Source organism: Strongylocentrotus purpuratus, unplaced genomic scaffold (genome assembly GCF_000002235.5).
Source record: "Strongylocentrotus purpuratus isolate Spur 01 unplaced genomic scaffold, Spur_5.0 spur5_scaffold_20, whole genome shotgun sequence".
In the NCBI taxonomy this organism is placed as follows: domain Eukaryota; kingdom Metazoa; phylum Echinodermata; class Echinoidea; order Camarodonta; family Strongylocentrotidae; genus Strongylocentrotus; species Strongylocentrotus purpuratus.
This window is the reverse complement of record NW_022145606.1, coordinates 11,730,304-11,751,232: the sequence shown is the minus strand read 5'-3', so window position 1 is coordinate 11,751,232 and position 20,929 is coordinate 11,730,304.

The following is a 20,929-nucleotide window of genomic DNA, read 5'->3' as shown; positions in this document are numbered from 1 at the left end:
ATTACACTAAATGTTCAAAATGACAAATAAATGTCATTTGCCAAACAATTTTGGCAGAAATGTATACTGGCTGAGTAATGAGCATAGAAAGATTAGGAAATCAAGGTTGGTAGCCCCGACACCATTTGTGTAGTCCCACAAACATCTTTCTGTGTACAATGCTTGTTACTTTGCCAAGACTGAGGCAAATTTATTATGATTTTGATGACTCCAGAACTTTGTAGTACACACCAATACTTACATGCTACATGATCAACTTTTTTCTGATCCATTCCACACCTTTTCTTTCACAATGCAATCGGATGACCAGAACTCACCTTTATCTTTAACGCCACTAACTTGTTATTAATATTCATGATGCTGTGCGTGAGTGCGTGTAGGCATTAGTGTGTTTTGTGGGGGAGTATGTGTGTGTGTTTGTGCGATGTGTTGAGAGTTATTTGGTAATGGATCAATCAGATTCGATATATCTCAGTTTGGAGACCCGCTTTTAAACGTCACAATCCGAAAACCGCGATTCATTCGCATTCGTATCCGATCGGTTAAAATGTCCTTCAACGCTCCCCTAAATAATAATACCCGCCTTTGAACGTGACAATCCGAAAACCGTGACCCATGCGTATTCCAATCCGATCGGTTAAAATGTACTTCAACGCTCCGCCAAATGACAATGCAAGTTCATCTGTGCTCAGTAATGGTGTGTGCGATCATGATTGTGTAGACCTAACCCATTCTCATTTCTCTCCCCCCAAAGAAAAACACCTCTCTTTCTCTCTCAATCTTCAATGCTGTTTCATCATTAGTTTTGTACGGTTCATCTTCTTAATAACTGCAATTTTAATTATCATACAACCAGAACTGTTAAAGCCTGTCTGCACTACTTGCGCCCTCTATATAAAAACAACGCCTAAGCGGTACCGTTGTTCCCCATGATCCCCTTAAAAAAAAAGAAGTTAATTGAGAGCTTATTTGATGAGATAAACACCTGTCAGCGACCACAGCAGGGAGGTCTAATCTCTCCTGGCCATACTAGTGCAGACAGGCTTTAATATGAATAAAATTAAAATAACGATTAAAACAAAAATCTTATCAATTAGTATTATTATTATCGTTATCCTTATTATTATTTACTTATTTATTTATTTATCTGTTAGTATATATATATATCTTTTTACAGGGTGGCATGGTCAGGTATAAAACTGTTTTCCACAATACACCAGTTTACAGTTGTGTGCGCCATTTTAAACAAAGCCAATGTCCTAGAGGTCATGTATTTATGCGTAAATTAAGATTGCGCCCATGCAAATTTTGATAATATCACTGCCCTACGCGCTGCGTTGTGCGCGCACATCATCATTTGCATGGGCGCAATCTTAATTTACGCATAAATACTAGAGGTCAGAGGTTATTGGCCCCGTTCCGGGGCCAATGACCCGAGGTCAACTGTCTGCGCATGCGCCCTGATACAACTGTAAACTGGTGTATGGCCTTGGTGGTCCACAAGTACTAGTAGATTAATCATACAATACTCATTAAAGGTTTAAATTATAGAAACAAATACTTGCTAAATACAGGTTTGCTCTGACTGATTGCGCACGCGTATGAGCGCTTCCAATTTTTTTTGGTCAACTTTTAAAGGGATCCCGTAATTCTGTCTTAGATCCTTAAAAAAAAATCCTTGATTAAAGATAAACTTTAGTACTGGTAATGCGATTGCATTGTGAAAGAAAAGGTGTGGAAAGGATCAGAAACAGTTGATCATGTAGCATGTAAGTATTGGTGTGCACTGCAAGGTTCTGGAGTCATCAAAATCATAATAAATTTGACCGAGTCTTGGTAAAGTAACAAGCACTCACATAGAAAGCTATATATGGGACAACACACATGGTGCCGGGGCTAGTACTACCTTGATTTCCTTGTATTTCTATGCTCATTACTTAGCCAGTATACATTTTCTACTGGAATTGTTTGGCAAATGACATTTATTTATAATCTTGAACATTCAGCTAAGTTTCGTTTGATTCTGTGAGAAATTAATTTATTTTCTTTCTTTTACCACAACTCAAGTATATATAAATCTTTAATGATTGAGAAATTAGCGCGCAATCTCATAAATTGTGCGCATCAAGATTTGAGTTTGCAATGACTACCATTGCAGATTTAACAATAATACAAGATGAAGAAGCATTTTAATATATATAAAGTACTTAATATTAGTTAATTTTGGTTATTATAACTTGTTGTCCAATTCCGATTCAAATACATTTTTTTCGGGAGAAAATACCTATAAACATAACAATTACCTACTGATCAGCATATTTTGCTCTGCAAATGAATTTAGAATGGGATTTTGTTGGTTTTTATTGTATTAGATTTTGGAAAATGTTGCTGTTTTTCTTTCTGTAATTAAATGTCATCCTATGATAATCGATTACACATCCAACAAAAGTCGGCCGTGCATAATTATATGCACGACCGTCTAGTAGCCCTGCTAGCCAGACGGGGCTCGCGGAACCTAAGGGCGCTGATACCGAGGAAGTACCGCTCCTTGATTTTATGACGGATCAATGTACCATGATTCAGGATAGATTGGACAGGTTTGAAAGGAACATGGAGACACAATAATTATTGGACACTAAAAACCGCCTGATGCAATTGGAAGCTAAACTGACCGAAATGGTGGATTTTATAATATATATATATATATATATATATTATATTAATTCAGTGAGGAGATTGATCAGGAACCCGTTACACAAATCCTTTTTTTTCAATGACAAATGACAAAAAACAGTGACAAAGCTGGTGATAACCAATCAGAAGCAAGGATTTCAGTAGCTTATAACAAAAACTGTCATGTGACACTGATGGCGAGTTTTGTGAAATGCCCCCTATAGGTGACTTGGGAGTTGGAGAGGATCAACGTATACACAGCTCGGGTAAATTCGTTTGTTCTCGGGACCCGAGAGAGAGGCAGCCGGGGACAGCCAGATACGAGGAAAGTAAGGGCCAAGAGGACAACGGGGTGTGTGGCGTGCGCCTGTATTCCAGTTTATAATGGAAGTTACAAATTGATTCAGCCGAGGACGCATGTTCGAAACTGAGTCATGTCTTTCGGATGGTGACGTTAAAAGTCGCCCCCCCCCCCCCAGACGTAAAATATTCAAAACGCTGTTTTCACGAGGTGACGGTAGTGAAAAAAAATTGCATTCACTTTGCGTTACGATTTTCCTCACTACCGTCACTTCGTGAAAACAAGGACGAATTGATACACGTCTGTAAATATTCAATTGCACACACATACACAGGACCTAGGCATGTGCCTTGTGGGACGCCAGCATGATTCCTCTTCCAGATCAGAGAGAAAGTGAACCATAGTTAAAGTTAAACTTTAGTACTGGTAATGCGATTGCATTGTGAAAGAAAAGGTGTGGAAAGGATCAGAAACAGTTGATCATGTAGCATGTAATTATTGGTGTGCACTGCAAGGTTCTGGAGTCATCAAAATCATAATAAATTTGACCGAGTCTTGGTAAAGTAACAAGCACTGTACACAGAAAGCTATATATGGGACAACACAAATTGTGCCGTGGGTCGTACTACCTTGATTTCCTTGTCTTTCTATGCTCATTACTCAGCCATTATACATTTTCTTCCAAAATTGTTTGGCACATGTCATTATTTGTAATCTTGAACATTCAGTGTAAGTTTCGTTTGATTCTGTGAGAATTCATTTTCTGTTTTTTACAAGAACTGGAGTTAATCTTTAACGAACAAGCATTCATTCTGAACGAAGATTAAGCGCACGACATTCAAAAGTGTGCGCATTCAAAATTGTTAAAGTCTACTTGTTGTAGACCCATATGTGCAAATTACATAATGGTTTCATTATTGTAGTATAAGATAATATATATATATAAGTTAATCTCGGTTAACCATTCATTCGATTGCTATAGGATTTTGTTTGTAAATGTTTTTAATTAAGGCTTTTTTGTATAGGTTACCCCACTCATAATTATAATTTTGATTACAAAAAATAAAAAAAAAGAAATTGCAATTTACACTGTTTTGAACATTTTGAGAAAAAAAAATGCTGTTTTCTTTTCGTAATTTGTAAATATTTATAATGTCTACTCTCTTATAATCGATTACAGGTATACGTTAAAGTAGATATTCATTGATTTTTAAAAACTAACTTTATTTTCATTATTGCAAAGTTGAACGTGTGATTCGACAAGGTTATCAAAATTCAATGCTTGGAAAACATTCGAAGTAATGATTATTATAAATTACAAAACGCTTAAATACAGCCCCGGCAAAGCACCTGAAGAGCTCTCCGAGCGCTGCTGAGATGTGTGAGATCACAGTATGGACATGACTTGCACAAGCAGACGATGCCACATGACATCTCACACATTTTCAGTGCCTGTGTTTTCATCTTCTCTTGAGTAATTTCTCTTACTTCTCTACCGTCAGGCTAAATGTATAAACTATTGCCTCACTCTAAACCCCGCTCATGTTTTTTTTAATGACAAATGCAGCGATGAAAAAATAAAGGAATCTGTCGCTTGTAAAAAAAATAAGACGCCATTGTATATTCAGCTGCACACACCGGGGTATGTTCGGCGTTCCAAGAGGGAACAAATGCCGTCCTTAATATCATTCCGGGGGATTTACAATTTGAAAGTCTGGTTTCTTTGATTGTTAATTAACACCTATCCTGTGTATTTTCAAGCAAAAGATGAATGGTTTGACATGCCATTACATTTATATACACTAAACTCATTATAATTGGAGAAATAATAGCTTTGCAATATTTATTATGTTCATTCTCTATGGGACGTCGTCTGCTTGGGCAATGTTGGTCCATATAGTGACGTCATTAAACATCGTTATTTTTCCGGCGATTCTCTCGTAGCTGCTACGGAGGTGGTTGCATTTGTATTTTTTATAAATCCCCCGATATGTAGTTGACCTATAACTTGTACGATTGCCATCTGTTAGCTTACCAGTTCCTAGTGATACATCTGTTGGCATATTTGTGATTTTCTTTGAATTTCACCTTTAAATATCGTCGGCCTTATGCCAAAAGGGCCTTAACCCGATTTTGGGGGTTATTGAGTTATTAATATCACCTTGTAGATTTCATCATTCTCTTTAAAATGATGTGCTTCACTTGTTGAAATTCGATTTATTTATGAAGATAATTATGAATTTCAAAAGGGCCTTAACGCGTATCTCATCTTTTTCCTTACGCCAAAAGGGCCTTAACCTCCACGGATGATCCATTTGCGTTAGGAGGGCCTTTCTGGCAAACCAAAGGTTTTTCGAAACAAGAAAATTTCCTTATGCCAAAAGGGCGCTAACTATGCGCGCGTACGCGCGCATAGTTACGCGCATAGTTACGCGTACGATAACGGCAGGTTAAGGCACTTTTGGCATAACGCCGCGTAGGTTACGCCCCTTTTGGCATAATGCCGAGTAGGTTACGGCCCTTCTGGCATAACATACGCTAACATACGCTACATTCAAGCCTTATGCCAAAAAGGCCCTAACATGTTTTTTGCACATAGCATGTACAATTCTGAATATTTTATAACAAATTTAACACATTTCATGTAAAACTTAATAACTTAACACATTTATCGAAATTGGCTTCAAAAGCAAAAAAACGACCACAAACTTTTGATTATTAGAGAGGCCAAAACCTTTAAACGCGATTATCTCGGAATGGCCAAAAGCAGTTAAGGCCCTTTTGGCATAAGGCCGACGATATTCTCGATTATAATGGTTATGGTTCTGATATTGATTCGCATATCTTTATAAGAGGCGCCCTCGACGACGATCTGAAAGCCATGATAGGAAAAACAGCCCCACCAAGAAATGCCTAGGGCTAGGGTGATAGAAATTAAGATGACAGTAGGAGATATTATAAGGGAAAACGGATGTAAGGGCATATGAAACAACAACAACATAAGTCGGGGTAGAAAATTGTTTGGCAAATGACGTTTATTTGTAATCTTGAACATTCAGTGTAAGTTTCGTGTAAGTTGCGTTTGATTCTGTGAGAATTTATTTCCTTTTATTTACCAGAACTCACCTTCTTCTTTAAAGGTACTATGTCCCATTTGCAGGCCCCAAAATGAAAAGGTTAAATTCCAACGGCATTTGAAAGATAATAATAATTTAGAACCTCCCTTAAAAAGTGGGGCTTGAAAATGTCTTCAAGTGGGAAAATAACGACTGTTGGTTGTCAAATCGACTTAGGAGCTATAGAGCCAATAAGTAATAGTCTTGATTTTCAGACAATTGTACCGAATGGTCGTACGTTTTATGCTGCGCAAAGATTCAATCAGTTTAATTTTGGCCCTTACAAGAAGTGGGTTATTGATGTAGACAAATGCTCATGTACCCTTTACAGCTAATTATAATATGTATGTTATTACTAAAGAAGAAAAAAAAAACAACTAATCAGTCACTCAATAGTGTCTATAAGTGAAGTCTAGCATGTAAACGGATTTCCTTGCATAGTTTGAATATTAGGGCACTGCTAACGTTTAAATTTCACAGATAGGACATACATGACATATTCATAATTCCTGCAAAGTTCAACAAAATTTGAGGTTGGCTGCAAAAGGGATATAGTACCTTTAAGATTTGGATAAGAGTTTGGGTTACAGTCTGGGTTCAGGAATATAGGGTGGTGGTCATGATTAGATTGAGATTGGGCTTCTGAGAAAGCTGTATAAGATGATGCAGCCATACGAGCTACACGATTGATCTTCGACTCAGACTTAGCATTGACTGACCGTCCGCGCGTGCGTGATCTTGCAATTTTATTTGTAATCTATCTAATATAACTCAAATATTTATCTTAAAGGTAATACAAAGTTTTGGGAAATTTTGAAATTGGGTGGAAAGTGATTCTTTACAATTTTGATATATTTGGATGCCCCTGTGGATGTATTATAAGCACTAGAAAATTTAGCACCTAAAATACTTCTGCTTTCGAGAAAAATTGAATTAAAAAATTTACCGGTGCTCCCGGTAAATTTTAATATATTTTCAAATAGCGCCTACCTACGGCCCTCCAATACTAGCTGCGACCATGAAAATCTCAGAATATGTAGGTGCAGATATATAAGTTAGAAACGAGAATAGCTAATCGGTCGATTTTAGTCAAGAAACATTGTTTCTTAGTCTAATTATAATCTTGACCTTGAGAGGGAGGTATACAACATGAAGAGTGTATCATTAACAATTTCATAGCTTTAGAATAGATTTCAACCGCGACAACGATCACTGAATATTGTAGGATCGCATATGATTCCAATATGTTCATTTGAACCAAATTCATGACCCCATACCAAAGCTTTGATTACCTTTAAACGATTTAGGAATAAGTGCGCAACCTGGTATGTTGTGCACGACAAAATTAGATTATGCAATTAGTACTGTTGCACAATTCTGAGATACTACAGGAAAGAAATCATTAAAAAATTATATCAAGTAAATTATATTATTTAATTTTGGTTATTATAACTAGTCATCCAATTCCGATTCATATACATTTTTTTCGGGAGAAAAGACCTCTATAAACATAACAATTACCCACAGATCAAAATATTTTTTCTAAAAATGAATTTAGAATGGGATTTTGTTGGTTCTTATTGTATTAGATTTTGGAATAAATTGCTGTTTTTCTTTCTGTAATTAAATGTCATCCTATGATAATCAATTACATATCCAACACAAATCGGCCGTGCATATTTAGTATCCACGATCGTCTAAAAATAATTATATGCACGATCGTCTAAAAATAATTATATGCACGACCGTCTAGTAGCCCTACTAGCCAGGCGGGGCCCCGTGGAACCTAAGTGCGCTGATGCCGAGGAAGTACCGCTCCTTGATTTTATGGCGGATCAATGTAGCATGATTCAGGATAGATTAGACGGGTGTAATGGGAACATGGATACACAGTTACTGGACGATAAAAATTGCGTGGTGCAATTGGAAGCCAAACTGACCAAAATTGAGGATTCAATTACATTAATGCGAATGAGACAGAACGATTAAAAGCAGAGGTGATACCAATATTCGACCCCAATTCATGGAGGAGAATGATGAGGAACCCGTTACACAATTTTTTTTTCAATGACAAATGACAATAATCAGTGACAAAGCTGTTGATCACCAATCAGAAGCAAGGATTTCAGTAGGTTATAATAAAAACTGTCTTTTAACGCTTCGTTGAATAGAATGTTAATCTTTCAACTCATGAAAATTTTCGCACTACTAAACGAATGTAGAGATACGCGCACGGCAGAGAGGTACGCAGTATGCATGTCAACAAAAATGCACGCCGGTGCCATATAACATCTATTGAATATCATGTGACCAACAATCCTCCAATCAAATATGACAAGGATCCACGTAGATGTTGTATAATATAGTTTATTAAGGTAAGGTAAGGTAATGTCAGTTTTTTTTTTTCTTCACCCTATGGCACACAACAGTTAAAAAAAAAGGGGGGGGGGGGGTATCCTCCGATACTTTCACATAAAAACATTTTTTGGGGGTAGGGGGGGGGGGCGGAGTAACAGGGCGTAAGTGAACCACGGTAACGAACACACATTTACTACGTACGAGGATTCAGCGCACGACATTCAAAAGTGTGCGCGGTCAAAATTATTTATATTCGACTGTATTGCCGAATGACAACAAATGTAATTAAGAAAAATAAATAATATTTAATATCAAATAATATATATAAGTTTATCTTGGTTAACTATTCATTCGATTGCTATATAATTTTGTTATAATGTTATGAATTGAAACCTTTTTGTATAGGTTACCCCACTTGTCATTTCAATTTTAATTGAAGAAAAGAAAATGCAATTAACACTGTTTTGAACATTTTGAGAAAAAAATGCTGTTTTCTTTTCGTAATTCAAAATATTTATAATGTCTATTCTCCTATAATCGATTACACATATACTCTCGATTATAAAGGTTTTGGTTCTGATATTGATTCGCAAATCTTTATAAGAGGCGCCCTCGACGACGATATGACAGCCATGATAGGAAAAACAACCCCAACAGCGTAGAAATGCCTAGGGCTAGGGATGATACAAGTTAAGATGACAGTAGGAGATATTATAAGGGAAAACGGATATAAAGGAGTAAGAAACAACAACAACAACAACATGATACTGCGGGCGGACACGGAACCAAAGTAAGACTTAGGCGCGGGCTGCAATTTTTGTAAACGTAGGATGGCAAGTGAAGGTCGACAGATAAGGCCTATGCAACGAATATGATCAGTAACAATAATAATAATATTCAGCTTTTATATAGCACTTAAAACATCTCGGAGAGGGTGAAGTTAGAAAAAAAAAAGATTAAGGAAGAAATGTAGAAGAGGAGAGATAGAGAGAGAGATGGGTACAGTTACCAAATGTCGTTATTTAACTGATCAACCTCTTGAGTTATGTTCCCTATGTAATATTAAGGTACAGGGTGATGAATTTCATTATGTTCTGGTGTGCCCAGCTTTCAATGAATTTCATGAGCAGTATGTTAAGAAATATTATTACAGTAGACCTAACGTTGTCAAATTTCATCAGTTATTCAATGCAAATTCTGTTAAGCAGTTAAAGAACCTTTCCAAATTTTGCAAGTTTATTATGTCTAATTTTGGAAAATTTGTTTTGTCTATTTTAATATGTTAGAGTTATGGTTTAATGGGTTGTTGCCGTTTTAGTAGCATAGTGTATATGTATATAGTAGTGTTAGTACTGCCAGTTGTGATGTACATTATCATGTATTTTTTTTTAAAAGTAGACCCATATCCTAAAGCTTGCCTTCATTTGTTTGTTGTTCGTTGCCAAAGATTTTCTTGGTTTTAAAGATTTTCTGTGTGTGTTTAAAAAGAAATAAAAAAATCTAAATGAATATCATTGTTGAACATTATATATGTACTATTCAACTGTTTTTTTTCTTCCGTGCCCCAGAAGGGGCCGTTGAAGAAAAAAAAAAATCACTGTCATTCTCAGTCTGAAACACATTCTATACGGGGAGATTCAGCGCACGATGTTCAATAGTGTGCGCTGTCAAAATTGATCGTTATTCAAGAATAAGAACATTCGTTAGGAATCTTATTATTTATGAATTGAATAATTTGTATAATTTAATCTTGGTTAAATATTCATTCGATTACTATACATTTTTAAAAAAATGTTTTGAATTGAAACCGTTTTGTATAAGTTACCTCACTCGGAATTGTAATTTTGATCAAAAAAATAAATTGCAATTAATACTATTTTAAACATTTTGAGAACAAAATTGCCGTTTTCTTTTCGTAATTCAAAATATTTATAATGTCTACTCTCTTATAATCGATTACACGTATACTTTTTTTTATTTTTATGGTGCGTTTTTATTCTTTTCTCTCTTGAAACAAATTATAATCATAGTAAAAATTACAATTATCATATGTAACGCTCACTGCAAATGTGATGACATTATAAATCAGTATAAATTTTTGTCTTACAAACGGCTTCAAAAGAAACTTACATAGTTAGTTCCTATACATCATATTTGAAACAAACTTTTGTTTTAACAATGTAGCAACTTATACTTCTTTTATACTGTTGTCCTGAGAGAAAAGTTTTCTTTTTTTGTTAACCCTACCCTACCCGACCTCTCCCTTATCCCGCTCCCCCCTTAACCGGTGGACGACTGGCTCTGGGTTCCAATTGTTTGTCTAATACTTAGGTTTTCCCATTTAGAAAATGAATAGTGAGAGTTCCCCTCATTGCTGCCAATTTCCTTTCTTCTACTTTATCCCCTATTATACTATTCTTTATTTTATTAAAAGAGGGTGGTTTTTTAAGTTCTCTATTTCTATAAATCAGATATTTAACAAGAATTAAAACATGATTCATTAATTGATATTTTCCTTTATTTCTCTCCTCTTTCCCATACAGAATTTCCTCCAAACTACAGTTATGTATTTCAAAGTCTAAAAATCTCGTGCACATTCCCCACACTGATTGTGCAAATTCACAAGTATAGAATAAATGTTTATATGTTTCTTCATCTTTTTCGCAAAATGAGTCGAGACAAGACCAAAACGGAAGAGGTGATGGTTTGTATATAATATATTATGTATAAGTTTGAACTGAAACTCTCTTAATCGACTGTTAAGTGTACACTGTCTTAGTCTTAAAAATATGTTTTCTATTTCCTTACAGGAAAAACCATAGTTCCTTCCAATTCTCTCAAAAACCAAAGGTTTAAAACCATCTTTCTTTATTAATTGTACATTAAAATCTTTCGATTATAATTTCGCAATTAAAAAAATAATGAATTGAAGTTATTGTAATAATATATAATAAAACTTGTCCACTCTCGTGCTATTATATATTATTACAATAACTTCGTTTCATTATTTCATTAATTTTTTTAATTTGCGAAATTATAATCGAAAGAATTTACCGATTATATGTAATCGATTATAAGAGAGTAGACATTATAAATATTTTGAATTACGAAAAGAAAACAGCATTTTTCCCTCAAAATGTTTAAAACAGTGTAAATTTCAATTGTTTTTTTTTTTTTTTTGGTAATTAAAATTATAATGATGAGTGGGTTAACCTATACGAAAAAGACTTAATTAAAAACATTTTTTTGTTTTATTATATAGCAATCGAATGAATAGTTAACCAAAATTAACTTATATAAATTATTTAATATTAAAATAATAACACCATATTGCCATTCGAATATTAACGTCAACAATGACTTAAAAATAATTTTGAACGCGCTGACTTTCGAATGTCGTGCGCTGAATCCCCGTACAGAATGCATGCTCGTTACTATGGTTCACTTTCGCACTGGAAGAGGATTCATGCTGGCGTCCCACAAGGCACATGCCCAGTCCCGTTGTATTCTTGGCCCTTAGTGACGATATAATGTGAGTTTCTTCATCAGGGAGTCACTGGAAAAAAGTCGACGACATGTCCATTGCCGTCTCCCACGATGCACGCAACCAGCCACGTGATATCTCCCGTTCGCTATCCACTCTTAGACTAGAGGATAGGTGCAAAAACAATTTCGTTAAACTTAACCAAGAATGACGTTCAATCATGCGATTGTCCTTCAGTAAAGTCCGGCTAACCTATAGGACTTTGTACTTATAGATAACGTCCCCCTGAATGAGGTTAACAGCGTGAAAAACCTCTGAGAAACCATTGCAGACACCTTAATGTGGAACGTACAGGTTTCGGATACGGTTTCTCGTGCTCACCGCTGCATTTTCAAGTTAAGATCCATGAAAACATTTGATCTCCCCACTAGCGACCTCGTTACAGTATACATAGGATTTGATGCTGCTTGTAAGTATCGGCTTGCATGGTGATGTAGATATACAGTAGGCTTGCGGGTGCACCGTGTGAGAGAGAGGGGGAGGATTGAGGGGTCCTGAAAAGGACTCTCGGTAATCTTTCTTGAGGGGTTTGTAGTCGTGAAAAGGACTGTTGGTATAGTCTTGAAAAAGACTGTTGGTTATCTTTCTTAGCTATAGTTCTAAGGAGAACTATAGCACTTGGAGAGGATGAGTGGCGGGAGTGGCTCGACGTTTCAAACAGGGTGACTCCTCAATCCTCCCTCTCTCTCACATGGTGCACCCGCAAGCCTACTGTATACATATGATTTGTTAGACCACTCTTTCAGTATGCCCGCCCTGCCTGGAACGGAGCATTGACCAACGCCCAGACTAACAAGAACAAAAACGTGTTAATAAAAAAACGGGAACTAAGAGTTATCCTAAGACGTAATTACACATCCTATCCAAATGCCCTATCAGAGACCAAGCTTCAAACTAGCCATGCTCGCCGGGAAGAGCTATGTCTCAAGTTTGCACAAAAAGCACTACATTTTGACCAATCAAACTGGTTTGAACTAAACGTCTGCATAAGAAACACGCGGAAAACACGTATTTGTATAAAACCAAAGTTCAAAACAGATCGTTATAAGGAAAAGCCCAGTCCCGTATCTAACCAGGTTACTGAACAATGCATAAATTCCCCTGATTCCTGCCCGATTCCACAACTCTTATTCAGATTGCACGCCTTCTCCTGCTTTAGTGGTACCGCACTTAGGTACACGTGTTCCCATGTATATTTTATCTCCTCTATATTCAAAGTTTTGCGCATCGATTTTGTTATTATCTTAGTCATGTTCAATTGATAAATTTTACTGTTTTTCTCTGTAAAGGAAACTTTGTAATTTACTCTGAAATTTCTAATCGCTGTTCCTTTGTCGTCTTACTTTCATCATAATTCTTCTTATATCCACGTCTTACAAGTTCCATTCGTTCCTCTCATCCCCCCAAATCACTCTCTTTCTCTATCTCTCCTCTTCTGCATTTCTTCCGTACTCTTTTTTTTCTTCTAACTTCACCCTCTCCGAGATGTATTTAGTGCTATATAAAAGCTGAATATTATTATCATTATTGATCATATTTGTTGCAAAGGCCTTATCTGTCGACCTTCACTTGCCATCCTACGTTTAAAAAAAATTGCAGCCCGCGCCCAAGTCTTGCTTTGGTTCCGTGTCCGCTGGCAGTATTATGTTGTTGTTGTTGTTTCTTACTCCTTTATATCCGTTTTCCCTTATAATATCTCCTACTGTCATCTTAACTTGTATCATCCCTAGCCCTAGGCATGTCTATGTTGTTGGGGTTGTTTTTTCCTATCATGCCTGTCAGATCGTCGTTGAGGGCGCCGTCTTATAAAGATTTGCGAATCAAAAGTCTTTTTTTTTAAAATTATCGTCGCATCGTCTTAATAAACTCTTTGCAACTGACATAAAAAGCATGCCATAACAAACTATAACTCTTATAACGCCTTAATTTTATTTCAAATATCTTATCTTATCTTATGTAAGGTCAAACTCTTAATACGCCCCCCCCCCCCCCCCCCCCCCCCTCACCCTAAGATCTCGGCCGTGAAACGGCCGATCGCTGCGAAAATTTGCACGCATGTCAAGTAAAGTGTATAAAATACTATGGTAGATTTTGTTGTTGTTGAAAAATCACTCATTGCATATTTATGGTAAATTATGCAAATAAGGTCATAACATTCACCTTTTTACACATAAACCATATATTTTTTATGTTTAAGCATTCTTTTGCACTACATGTATTTTTTTTAGACCATTTAACACAATACTAAGACCAAAAAAGGGAAGAGCTAGGTTATTCCTTATGTTATCTCTTGTTTTGATAATTTCTTATGCATTTCATTGTTTTTTAACTCATGTCTTTTATTGGTTTTGTTGTTATATTTCATTTTTAACTACAATTCAACTATTTTGACTCCCAAAACAAACACCTAAACTTTAAACAAGACCCAATAAACAATGTTTTATGTCTTTTTAGGAAAAATGACATTTCCATATGTTTTGTACACAAATCAAGAAAATGAGCGATTTTCGGGCTGACATGCAAAAACAAAAGGTCAGGTGACTTAACTGTACGAACGATTTTCAAAAAAATTGTTTTAAAAGATGTGCAAGACTTGAAAACATAGTCAGCGAGCGGGGCGCCGCTCGCTGACTTTGGTTTTTCAAGTCTTGCGCATCTTTAAAACATTTTTTTTTGCGAGCTTCCGTAGCTTGTTATGTATGGAGGTGAGTTCATACTGGAATCTGGGCTCGATTGAGTAGGAACAAAATAAGACGCTCCCGGGATAGGCGCTAAACAGGGGATTAAAACAGAGTGTGAGCAAAGCCTATTAAAACAAGTTTGTACGGGGCTAAGGATAGTACGGTGGGGGTGAGCGATGTACGGTTTAAGCTAAACAAATGTGAAAAGAGAAAGATTGCGCACGCTCATGTGAGCATGCATGCACATTTTCTCAGTTTATTTTTTAGCGATAGCGGAAAAAGCGCACGACCTACGATGGCTGTGCGCTGCCAAAATTGGATAAATTTATTTTATGGAACTTCTGAAGCTGGAAGATGGATGGACGAACAAAGGTACAATATCAAAATATAAAATAATTAACATCAGTTAATTTTGGTTATTACAAGTAGTTATCCAATTTTTTTCTTCAAATACACTTTTTCATTTTTAAAAATATCCACTAGCATACAAATCACCCACTCGTCGTATATTTTTGGGGTAAATTATTTTAGAATGGGATTTTAAGGTTTTTATTGTATTAAATTTTGGAATATCTTGCTGTTTTTCTTTCTGTAATTAAATGTCAGCCTCATGTAATCGATTACATATAGACATAACGTAAGAAAGAAGATCTAAATTATAAAGAAATCTTAAGTAAAATAAAAACACTTTTAAATTTTTGGAAGCAAAGGGATTTAACACTTATGGGTAAGATTCAACTACTGAAAGTGCACATTTATTCTAAAGTTCTTTATCGGGCGTCACTTACTCCTGTTCCAAAATGGGTTTATGATTCACTGGATGAATTAACTTTTGATTTCATATGGAAAGGAAAAACAGATAAAATCAATAGAAACACCATGTTCTTAGACTATAACCAAGGGGGGTTAAAGATGTTAAATTTTTCTGCACAAGTTAAATCGCAGCGAATTATGTGGATTCAAAAACTTCTAAACAAAGATGAAGACATGAAATGGAAACAATATTTTAACTTTGTCACTGAACACGTGGGTGGAGATTTGATATTTTCATGTGACTATATACCAAGTTTATTAAAAGTGACAGCTCCACAATTTTATATGGATTTATTAGAAGATTGGGTGAATACGAGACATATAAGGAGTATAGACATTGGTGATGTGGTAATTTTTAATAATAAACTTATTCGATATAAAGGAAGTTGTATATACGATAAGAGGTTGTATGACAAAGGAATTTACAAATTAAAACATATTCTGGAAAACGATGGTACACTAAAAAGTGACAGGCATTTTATCGATTTAGGTGTTGAAATAAATGAAATTGAAAAGATCAAGCACTTTTATGCCTGTTTACCAGTTTGTTGGAAAAATAATTTTAAAAAGGGAGAAGAAAAAAATAATTCTGGAACTGATTTCACTTTGGGGAAGAAAACAACTAATATAGCTGATTTAAAATCAAAACAAATTTATGTACAATTAATAAAGAAAGATGATTTTAAACCTTTGGTTTTTGAGAGAATTGGAAGGAACTATGGTTTTTCCTGTAAGGAAATAGAAAACATATTTTTAAGACTAAGACAGTGTACACTTAACAGTCGATTAAGAGAGTTTCAGTTCAAACTTATACATAATATATTATATACAAACCATCACCTCTTCCGTTTTGGTCTTGTCTCGACTAACTTATGCTCATTTTGCGAAAAAGATGAAGAAACATATAAACATTTATTCTATACTTGTGAATTTGCACAATCAGTGTGGGAAATGTGCACGAGATTTTTAGACTTTGAAATACATAACTGTAGTTTGGAGGAAATTCTGTATGGGAAAGAGGAGAGAAATAAAGGAAAATATCAATTAATGAATCATGTTTTAATTCTTGTTAAATATCTGATTTATAGAAATAGAGAACTTAAAAAACCACCCTCTTTTAATGAAATAAAGAATAGTATAATAGGGGATAAAGTAGAAGAAAGGAAATTGGCAGCAATGAGGGGAACTCTCACTATTCATTTTTCTAAATGGGAAAACCTGAGTATTAGACAAACAATTGGAACCCAGAGCCAGTCGTCCACCGGTTAAGAGGGGGGGGGGGGGGGGGGGATGGGGATAAGGGAGAGGTCGGGTAGGGTAGGGTTAACAAAAAGAGAAAACTTTTCTCTCAGGACAACAGTATAAAAAGAAGTATAAGTTGCTACATTGTTAAAAAAAAAAAAAAAAGGATTATACAACTGCATATGTTTTTTTTGAAAATATGAATTTTTGTTTCAAATATGATGTATAGGAACTAACTATGTAAGTTTCTTTTGAAGCCGTTTGTAAGACAAAAATTTATACTGATTTATAATGTCATCACATTTGCAGTGAGAGTTACATATGATGATTGTAATTTGTACTATGATTATAATTTGTTTCAAGAGAGAAAAGAATAAAAACTGACCATAAAAAAAAAAAAATAACGTGCACGCCCGTCTGACTACAAGTTATCGGGTAAACACCCGAATGGTGTCTTTAAGACTTTTTTTCCTTTCCATTCACTCATATTCATCATTGTGCGCTGGGAAACCAGGATCTACACACAAGGCAATTTTAAATCAAAAATAAAATTAGATAGGCCTAGATATTTGATGTTGTAATAATATATATGAAAGAGTTTTCTCAACTTTTGTGCTGTAAAATGATTGTAGTTTGGTTTCAATTGAGCATTCTTGTAGCGACTTTTGAAATATAAAAGATATAAGGTTGCTTGGACATGCTTGTTGGGTCAGTTGCATAGAATTTATTACAACAATGCGATGGCAATTTTTTTAATTTATAGAAAATCTAAACCTGCAAACGCACACTGAAAATAAGTCGTACTCGGGTGCGGGCCTATTTTTTTGTAAACGTAGGATGGCAATATACGAGCTATACGATTGCTCTTCTACTCAGACTGGTCGCAGACTGACCGTGCGCGCATGCGTGATCTTGCATGTCCATTTGTATTTGTAATATTATCTTTGAAAATATGGCGCACACAACGTTCAAAACATTGCGCGCGGTCAAAATTTGTCTAATTTTAATCCTTAGATATAGATATGTTGTGAAGTACTAGTGTGAGGGATCTACCATTAATATATAAATTAATTAATATTAGTTTATTTTGGTTAACTAGTTATCCGATTTCTATTCAAATATGTATTTGTCTTTTAGAATAGAACAAGTTTGCATAAATTAATCCACTCATCACTATATTTGCGCTGCAAATAATGTAAAAAAAATATATTTAAAGTTTCAATTATTGTATTCAATTTTGGCAGCATTTGCTGTTTTTCTTTCTGTATTTTGACGTCATGCTCTGATAATCGATTACAATTATGCACGATTTCTTTCATGCCTATCGCTGCATAATTATGTGCATTTTTAACAATTTGGAATTGAAAGGAAGGGAGAGGTTTTTTTTTTTTTTTTTTGGGGGGGGGGGGTAGATTGTGTGTTTTAGTTAAAGAAATATTTTTCTTGAAAATTCTTGTAGCGACTTTTGAAATTTAAGGGATAGCAGAGGGCGTTACACAATTTTTTTTGGTCCGTGAAATAATGAAATACTGAGTGTCAAATTTGAAAGAACAAACAAGTTAAATGACAAAATCACATTATCAAAATCGGGTTAAAGACGAACTGAAATATCCATACATAATAAACGATTTCTAATATTTGTGGTACCCCACAAATATTCGATGATTAGAACTAGCCGTTCAAAAAACGAGATAGCGCCTTATACATTTTATTCCAGCCAATGCCGATGTTGGCTTTTTCGTGTTGGTTAAAATACGCACAACCAGCCGGCCCGTATATTGTTATTATTAATTAAATAACGGTCTCCGTATTTTTCTGAAAGTGGAGCTGAATTGGTATGATCGTATTGGCTTAATTTCACACATTTTCTAAAATTTACCTTCGTAGAAAAATTTAGGTCCTAAAAGAGCACGATAAATAATACGATAAATAAGAAAAACAGCAATAACCATGTACTTTGAAGGCATTTGCGGTCTGAAACAAGAACTCAACTATCCCTTTAAAGAGAAGGTTGAGTTCTGGGAAGAGGTGAGAAATAATTTGTGGGCGATATCAATGTATTATGCAAGTGTGGAAGAACATCAGATAAAACATGTTCACTCAAAGGCATGACTCTACAAATGCCTTAATATTCTAAATATGGCATGTAACATCATAACAATCGGAGGCGGATTTCTATGCCACATGTTCGTGTAGTCCCATATACATCTTTCTGTATAAAGTGCTTGTAACTGTCCTAATACCTAATACCGGGCCATATTTCTTATCATTTTGATGACTCCAGAACCTTGCAGGAGACACCAATACTTTAATGCTAAATGATCAACCTTTTCTCTTCGATTTGACAACGTTTCTTTCACAATGCAATCGTATGACCAGAACTCAACTTTATCTTTAAACTTTAAATATAAAAGTTATAAGGTTTGCATGCTGCAATAAAAATGACTGTCTATATCTCTCAGTCATTACTTTTGGAAGTCTAATCCTACAAAACAGTTCGTATGGTTTCGAGAGTGGTCTCTGACCAAGTCGCTCTGCGGAATAAAATTAGCCAGATTGAGGCTGTTTAAAAATACGAGGTCTTGATTTAACCCTAACCCTAAACTTTCCCATAGGCTCAACACGCACCTAACCCCAATCTGTGCCGCAGGAAAAAAATAACGCATCCGGGGCTAAGGGTAGTAGAAGGTTAGGCAAAAGAAGTGTTAAAGGTGAAATTCAAAGAAAATCACAAATATGTCAACTAATGTATCACTAGAAACTGGTAAGCTAACATATGGCCATCGTACAAGTTTAAGGTCAACTACATATCGGGTGATTTATAAAGAATACAAATACAACCACCTCCATAGCAGCTGGGATATACGAGAGATTCGCCGGAAAAATAACGATGTTTTGATGACGTCACTATATGGACCAATACTGCCCAAGCAGACGACATCTCATAAAGAATGAACATAATTGCAAAGATATTATTTGTCAAATTATAATGAGTTTAGTGTATATAAATGTAATGGCATGTCAAACCATTCAAAAGGGATATGACCCGATTCTGATAACTAAAATCTTTTGCTTGTAAATACACAGGATAGGGGTTAATTAACAATCAAAGAAACGTAGAAACCAGACTTTCAAATTGAAAACCCCCGGAATGATATTAAGGACGGCATTTGTTTCCTCTTGAAACGCCGAACATACCGCGGTGTGTGCAGCTGAATATACAATGGCGTCGTATTTTGTTTACAAGCGAAAGATTCCTTTATTTTTGTATCGCTGCATTTGTCATCAAAATAAAATCATGCGCGGGGTTAGAGTGAGGCAATAGATTATACATATAGCCTGACGGTAGTAAAGTAAGAGAAAGAACTCAAGAGAAGATGAAAACACAGGCACTGAAAATGTGTGAGAGGTCATGGGACATCGTCTGCTTGTGCAAATCATGTCCATACTGTGATCTCACACATCTCAGCAGCGTTCGGAGAGCTCTTCAGGTGCTATGCCGGGGCTGTATTTAAGCGTTTTGTAATTTATAATAATCATTACTTCGAATGTTTCCAAGCATTGAATTTTGATAACCTTGTCGAATCAAAGTTTCAACTTTGCAATAACGAAAATAAAGTTAGTTTTTTAAAATCAATGAATATCTACTTTAAGAGAATAAGATTGCGCTCGCTTGTGATTGAGCATACATGTACGTTTTCTACTGCCTTATTTTTTTGCGTTTGAGTAAAAAGCACACGACAGATAATGTCACGCGCTGTCAAAATTATGTTCTAATTGTGAATTATAATTGCCTTATTGGTGGAGAGCTTTACTGACGTATTGAATAATTAATACCATTTAATGTTGGTTATTATAAGTAGTTATCCAATTTGTTTTCGAATACATATTTTCTTTTGAAATAAAACCTACTAGCATAGAAATAACCCACTTATCTTTAAATTTATTATGTGAATAATTTGATAATAGGATTTTGTTGGTTTTTATTGTATTAAATTTTGGAATAACTTGCTGTTTTTCTTTCCTTAATTAAATGTCACCCTCTGATAATCGATTACACATGCACATAATATGCACGACCGTCTAACTCTAATAGCCCTGTTAGCCGAGGAAGTACCGCTCCTTGATTTTATGACGGATCAATGTACCATGATTCAGGATAGATTGGACAGGTTTGAAAGGAACATTGAGACACAATTAT